The sequence below is a fragment of the Lepeophtheirus salmonis genome, chromosome 5 (assembly GCF_016086655.4).
Source record: "Lepeophtheirus salmonis chromosome 5, UVic_Lsal_1.4, whole genome shotgun sequence".
NCBI classification, from domain to species: Eukaryota; Metazoa; Arthropoda; class Copepoda; order Siphonostomatoida; family Caligidae; genus Lepeophtheirus; species Lepeophtheirus salmonis.
This window is the reverse complement of record NC_052135.2, coordinates 63,583,860-63,592,172: the sequence shown is the minus strand read 5'-3', so window position 1 is coordinate 63,592,172 and position 8,313 is coordinate 63,583,860. Positions and strand designations below refer to the sequence as shown.

At 29.9% G+C, this 8,313-nt stretch overlaps 1 long non-coding RNA gene across 1 annotated transcript; it reads right to left on the bottom strand.

Annotated features, from left to right (window-relative positions):
- Positions 1 to 552: 552 nt before the first annotated feature.
- On the bottom strand, positions 553 to 4,317 carry LOC139905511 (uncharacterized). Its single transcript, XR_011780352.1, has 3 exons — positions 4,181 to 4,317; positions 2,020 to 3,631; positions 553 to 1,940 (listed from the first exon to the last, which is right to left on the bottom strand). It is a non-coding gene; the product is annotated as an uncharacterized lncRNA (long non-coding RNA).
- Positions 4,318 to 8,313: the final 3,996 nt, after the last annotated feature.

Genomic DNA, 8,313 nt, shown 5'->3' with positions numbered 1-8,313 from the left:
CTTCTTTTTTTTAATGGCAATGACTCTTTGCGAAAGGGAAAGGGGAAAGAGGGAACTTCTTCTTCTTTCTTTTTGCACAAAAAGAGGAAATTAAACTTCTTCTTTTTTTTTTTTTTTGCAAGCTTGCATTTGGATCAGCTTTCTTTCATGTACGTACATGACTTTTATTTATTTTTTGTATCTTCTAAGGAAGGTTAATAATCGTGGAGAAAAAAAAGACCTCCAAGCGAATGTATATATATATATATATTCATGATAATGATTTTAAATATAAATTGTGTTCAAGGAAAAGTATATACAAATGCAGAGCAAATTTCAAAAAAGTGCATATATACATATAAAAAAACTCGTTTGCACACAAAAAAAAAACTTGCTTTATTTCCAATGCAGAAAATCTTCGAGAGTCTTATATATATATATTATTCCTTACAAATAGTAGAAAATCATGTTATTGTATCGTTAGTCTTTTCAAAAGTATATTATACCATATATATATATATGAAAATGTAAATACTATATAGGACATTTGCGCCAAATCTGCCTTCTACCTCTGATTATAATAAGTAGATATGGGATTTGTCTAAGAGTGTGAGGGGAAGGTGGGAGCAAGACATATGGAATTACTGAATTAAGGCCTTAGTTAATATAATCTTTAATAATGAAGTAACTAAGTATACACATTAGGAGTATGGGTAGTGATGTCAATCATGTGTATTTTTTTATGGGGCGCTATTTGGAATTGTTAATTTGAAGAATGAATTTTTTTCCTCATCTGTTGCCACTATAATTTAACTCCTGCGTAGTAAACATCCTTTCCTACTACATTCAATTACTGAAAAAAAAACCTGAGAGTATTCTTGCGATTTTGTTGGGGAGTTATAATTGTAAGTCCTTGGAGAATTGAAGATCGACATCAGAGTAATTCTTGCTAATGTTAGCTGATCTAATGAAACGGCATGGCAGATAAGTTTATTTCCTTCAGAACATTTTTCAAATTGTCAGTGTTATAATGATGATTTTCAGTTTTGTTTTTTTAACATTCCCAAAACACGCACCCTTTTTATTTCATTAGTTATGGGATTTTAATTTGGTCCTGTCCCGTCTTGTTATTGATCCTTTGGGCACATTTGAAACACTTTGAAAGACCATATGGGATCCAGCACTTACGTTAGCCACGGCATTATCAAACGAACAGCAAAATATACAGTGTATCTTTTTTACAACTGTCGATCATTCTGCTTCTTTTATTCTAATAAGTGTACTGAACGTTGATTGGTTTAGTTAGAATTAGCTCCTTTTAAGCTGTGAACTGTTTTCCAACTATTTAGAATAATAGTTCCATACTTGGAAATAATTGGCCTATTACCCACTGAATTTGGGCCGTTCTTTCTGCTTCTTTTATCATTAAGAGGTGTGCCATACAATAAAGGTAACGATGTGTAGAAATACCAATCATTTTCTTTTCACTAGGCATACTATCGTCTTAAATTCTGTCTGGTACGTCTGGGGATTATTTTATAAACTCATGAAAACTCTGGTATCGTGTGCGACAAAGAATTGAGGATAGCAAAATTAGAAATAAAAAACACCACAATAATAAGTTATAAATATTATGTAAAAATGAAGCTTAAAAAAAGAAAAATTGTTCCTTATACATATTATATAAAAAAAATAACAATGGACTATGATTTTATAACAAATAAACTAAATAGATAAACATTAAAAAAAATCAACAAACTCCCAGCCACATCATTCTCGTTGCATTAAAGGAATTCAAATTTTAGCTTTATACTCGTTAATTTGAACTCGTCTTGGGCAACCTCTACTATTCTTGGTATGGGTAGACACCTCTGAAACGCGCCGCTGAGATAAGAGTCTGGAGCTTTCATATCACCTTCGACGCCAAACGTACTCCTTCGTTGGCCACATAGTCACACAAACTAACAATTATAGTATAGAAATGTCACTTTTAGTCGTTAAAAAAGTAGGGACGATTGCTCTTATGGTTTTGATATGTACCTGCAGTGTGGGAACCCAAAACTTGCAAAAGCATGACTACATTATGGAATCCAGGAAGGACAACTCAAAATAAATATTTTGATATATATAAACATTAGTTTTATATTATTCAATATGTACTCCTTCACGTGCAATAACAGCCTCGAAACGCCAGCGAACAGATTGGTAGCTCATGACGTAAAATGTCATTTTCATGGCGCAGGACAGTGTCATGATGGCAGTTTGGAGCAAATCAAAATTTGGAGGATAGGTGTGCCAGACATTCTTCTTCAAGACTTCCTCACAGCAAATTCCAGAGGGTTGAGTTCAGCGTTGGAGGAGGGCAAGATGGACGTAGGCAAGAGGTTCGCCATATGGTTACTGTCGATATATTGGTTCTTGTTGACCCTAATGGGATGTAATGCTTGATGTTTTTGACAGTCGGTATGGAGATGTCAACGGTCTCTGCAGCCTTCTCGGTCCGAAGGAGATCCCAATTACTCTGCCTTATTTGTCATTTTTATATAGAGAGACATAGGATAAACACAAACCTGCTTTATTTTTGTTTCAGTTATCACTTGGTTGTGTAATGAAACCTCGTAATTAAAAATAAAATGGATAAAATCGTAATTAAATGATTTTGCAATTTTTGGATCCCCATTCTTTATAAATAAACATAGCATAGGAGTTCAGATATAAGAAAGAGAGAATATAAATATAATAATGATACAAAACACCTAGGAACAAACATGTAGGTGGCTTGAGGTGTATCGTCACAGAAGAGGGGGGATTCTATCAATAATACATCATCATCCCTCCAATAGAAAAAGATCGAGAGAAGGTTTCTTCTTTCTCTTCCCTTTGTGCCATCTTATTGCTCATCAGACCAGTATATAGATAGTGGGTACATATATATATATACGTATGTATACGTGTATAGGAGGCTAGTTGTAGTATATTACCTAGCTATGAATGTATGATATAAAAAAATCATGATGAAGGAGCACAGGTAGCACCAGCAGTAGAAACAACGTCTCAAATAACGAGGCTCCATCACATATCTACATTCTACATATGTAAAGTATATATGTTTGTAACAATAAATAATACGTAATAATATTTTATAGGTCCTTGGATATTAATTAATATGACGTACATACAATAGTAGTTATCATTAATAAATAATTTTCTTTAGAACGTACATATTTCAGATTGATTTAGTCGTTTTCATTATGTGTAACTATATGTAGAAGAGACGGGACAAAGTTGCAAATATCCCATTTCTAACTTTAAAAACTCTATGTATTTCATCTGCTACAACCGTCCCTTGATTTGAACTACAGTTTCAACACTTGAAATTGTCGCATTTAAATCCAATTTGTGTTAAAACTATTGACTACTGAAACATATAACAGTAGCACACATATGCAAATATGTTATGTGAAAATATGGTGAGTCTAAGTTAAACTTTCATGGAGAAGTTGGACCGAAAAACTCTGCAGTAAGAGGTTTACTTCACTTGTCCATGCTTCTACTAAATATCTTTTTTATTCTACAAAGGAAGTTTGTTGCATGGAACTTAGAAGGAACATCTCACCAAACCATATCTCAGCTCTAATTATTTTTGGGCTACCTAAAAAGAAAGAAATTTTCTTCAGTGAAGACAAAAGCAATCGGGTTTGACACTCTGAACTCTAAGTCTTACATGGCAAAAAAATTGACCTTGAATTAACGAACGGATATTATAGAGTTAGGTAGTGAATATTTTATAGGATTTTTCGGAGAACTCTATGACGTACATGAAAATTTTAAATTCTAGTATAGAATCTTTAATAGGCCAATCATAGGTTCTTGCTTTAGGATCTCTGAATTTCTAGGTGTTTTTTTCTTTTAACTAATCTTATTTACTTGTATAGAACGTTGTTTTTATGACTATTTACCTATTGTATAGATTTATAATGTACTTTTGTAAACTAACTTTGTTTTTGGAGACTGATTTAAAACTGCCATGTTTATTTATATTTTTTTGTTAAATGTAAATACACAAGTTCTTATAATTTACAACTGTATATTATAAAATAAAAACCTATTAAAAAAATAAAATAAAAAAGTGTGACAACTGCACCTAGTCTCCTCTACTATAAGTACGTATCTATATTAATAGTTTTGTATCGCTACTTACTTATTCAGTCCATTCTAGTCTTAGGACTAGTCTATTTAGTACTTATGTACCAATCCTTATGACCGTTGGTCCTTCCGACTGTCAGTACTAGAACTGATAAAAAAGAAAAACGAAAGTTGAGTTATTTCATCAAGGACTTAACTTTATAAGTTTGAAAACTAAACTGGAGTATTCAGTCCTATATAAGGACTCACACAAGACGTCATTATACAGAGTAAGTTGATGGCGTATCCGAAAGACTCTTCCCTTGCTTCAATTTCAAATTGTGTGTACACATAATACTTTTCAACACATTAGACACATAAATCCTTCTTTAAATCAATATAAATATCGTTTATGTAGTAATAACTTGTTTATTCATTATTTTATATTTCTTAAACAAAGTTTTTCTTCTCTGAGTTGATATTTACTTCAAATTTCAATCGATTATGACTCAAGCTATATGTACATAGCTACTAGGTATCTCATTGCTTACTCTATCCGTACGTTAAGTCCCTTAAAAGTCAAAAATCATTGATTAAATTTGAGATTCATTTTGTTAAATATGCATACTACAATTTCCATAGCAATGAAGAGTGAATTATCAAGATACTAATTTAATTAATGGATTCAATGAACATTGAGGGGGATTTTCCATTATGATTATTTACCAATTTTTATTTTATTATTATTCTTAATTCATCGAAATAAACTACATTTACCTTATACTTAATAATACTAAAATAAACTGGTATTGAACCAATTAAATAAAGAAAAAATTACCTTTGTTTGACAAAAAACAAATTTTATATATAATTACTACAGAAAGTTTTGCAAGTAAGTTATGACCCAAGACAAAAATTAGACAAATAAGTTTTATATTAATATAAATTAAAAAATCAAATTAAATTTACCAAGAGTAATTTTCATGACTTTATATCAATTATTTATTAATTCAATTACAAATTCATGAATCGACCATTTAATTTTGAAAAGAAATGTAATTTTTCTAAAATAATACACTATGAGCTGGTTTTGTTCCTTATACTGATACTAGAGTGATACCAGTGCACTGACTCATTGGCAGCGCTATTGCGTCATAGATAAATTGTCTTACCAATGGTGTAATCCCATTCCCCTAAGTGTACTTTATTAAACAAAGCAGGAGCATCTGCTTTTTAATTTTTAATTTATTTTAGAATTAACATTTTTGGAGGAGACTAAATTTGAAAGAATAATCTACTTTTTTATTATTTAAACGGTAATTTAAAAAAAAAAAAAATACTTGCTTTATTTTGTAACAAAAAAATAGTTTAATAGAATGATTACGACATAAAATTATCATCTTCCCCAGCACTTACTCCTCCGGGTGTCCCTGAAAAGCTAGAATGGAAATGTTTTTTCTAACGCTTGTAAATTTAGGAATATAATTTTTATTTAGAGTAGATTATTTTATCTTCCTCTAAATAATAATCGCATGGAAGCCACTGTATGTGTGCGTGAACTGCCCTTTGCGTCATTTTAACCCCCTGCTAACGAATTTGAATGGAGGTTAGATTTCTGCCCCTGTTTGTTAGTTAGTTACCCGGATTACTGCAAAAGTTGCAAGTAACAGATCGATTTTGATCAAACTAGGAACGAAAATTATATTTGGTCACAGTAAGAGGCCATTAAATTTTGAGAGGTCAAGGTAGCCCAAAACGGAAGAAAAGAAACTCTATAGTGTACCCATTCGAGTTGCTGTATATTTTTAGTCAAATAAATATCAAAAAGTATCCAATACTAATACTCACTTTGATACCGGAACCGATCCAAAAATATTAGTATCGTGACAACACTCCCTTGAAATAGTTTTTAATGCACACTAAGGTTTTTAACAAATAAAAGAAAATGACTCGTGTAATATGATATAATATCCAATTTTTTGCACAAAAAAAATGTGAATTTACACATTGCTTTTCATAGCTAAAACAAATAATATATATACACAACAAATACAAATATTTATATACATACAACAAAGACTTTGGTACAAAAATTCGTAAAAAGTAATGAATCAATCATTATGAAAATTAGCACCAATGGAAGCTGAATGCATTTGCTATAAAAAAACTTTAATGCATTAAATGAAATATTTAGCCCTTCTGTTGAATATTTTAGATCGATAATGTGTTATCTTATAAAAGTAAAAATATATGTCGATCTTCCTCCTTTTCTATCTCTTTTAAAAGGCAATTTTATGCTGCAGTACTAATTATACATGCATGATATAACGTATTTTTATTTTTTTTAAATTTATTATAACTACAAACTTTTTTTTTAAATACTAATAATTTATCTTGAAGAGTATTGACATGATTATCTATGATAAAATAACTAACTTTTTTTATCATATAAAAAAATGTTGAACTTACGATTTTATTGATATTCAAGATATATTCATTCATTACAGATTTTATTTTTGCTTCTTCATTTTTTATGAAGAAAAGAAATTTAATTATGGCATTTGTAAAGGGAGAAAAAAAATTATTTTTTTCATAGGTATTAAAATATTTTATTTTTTTAATAGTTTGTAGTTAACATTTTATTTTCTGTGTTCCTTCATTTCTTTTCTAAGGAAACATAAAAATGTCTAATAAATTTTTTTCATTTAAAAAAAAACTCTCATCATATTCAAGTCTTTTTTTTAATGCATATATGTGCCTTTTTTTCTCTAATTTTGTTGCAATGAAACTGCAACTTTTTTGCAGTAAAAAAATAATTTCGTAGTATGCACTTTTTTTAGTGTGTGTGTTTTCTCAAGTGGGTTCACTATTTATTTTTTGCTTAGCATCATGATAGTCATGTTTGAGAGTATATGTACATAAATGTGAATGTATAATTTATTCAACTTAATATTTCCCCTTATACCTCACCTATTTTAATGTACCTTTTGAGTATTATACCATAACAAAAAACAAAATTTTGAATTATTGATAAAGAATAAAATTTATATCTCCATTTTATCCATCATCAAATAATTTCATTTTTATATATATATATAGTTAAAATGGATCGAGAGAAAAAAAAGTACTTAATGTCAGCACCTGAATTTAATCTATTCAATCATGTATGCATTATAGTGATAATAATCAATATTCATAAATAAAACTAGTAGGTGTGTCAATATTTGGTTATAGGTGATTTAATCGGATAGGTTGGGGTAATAATCGTACCCTGGGACACAAAAAATACCCGCAAAAAGGGCCTTACTTGTGAGTTGATAAATTTATTACCTAGTACTCGTTTTTACCCGGGTATCGGTCATATACTATCTTCCATCACTATTAACTGTTAATTTCAAATATTTTACTTTATGTAGAGTATGGCTATAATAGTAAAAAAATGTGGACAGTCACTATGTTTAAAAAAAGAAGCCGAAAGTGGTCACCTCGATAATTTGAAGATTTTTGGGGAGAGAGCAACTAAGCTGTCATGGTTTTTTATTAGATCTGCAACAAGCAGCTATAAAAATTAAAAATAAACACAAATTTTACTTCGTATCAAGCAAGGATATAGACAGGAATTACTACGATATGGATCCTTAACTCTACTTCGAGTACAACAAGGATTCTATTCAAGAACAAAAGAATAATTTTGACAGCTTTGGAAAAAAACTGTTCAGGTTGAAACTATTAAAAGTTTTGAACTCGTTCAATGTCATATTTTTTTACAACTATAGGTACAAATAATACAAGTTATTTTATGAATTACAATCTTTTAGAGGGGATGGAGTAGGTGGGAGCAAGATTATTGGTACCTCTGAATTAAACCCTTGTTAACATCAGCTGCCTGTATTATGCTTCTGGAGGACTAAAATATATTAATGATATACAGAGGAGAACCATATTTATGGTAAATAATTGAGTGTTAAGTTCGTCGGCAATGACGAGACGAAATGTATTCTCCATGAATATTTTTTGCATACCGATGACAAGACAAAACCGAAATTAAACAATTTTTAGAATGTTTCTAATAACTAAATCATTTTTATTTTCTCATTTATTTAATCATCTCACTGTAAAAGAAGAAGTTTAAAAAACACAAGATAAAATTCCAACTTTCAAAATTTGTAACAGATCAAAAAAACAAAAAGCCAAAAATACGATGTAATA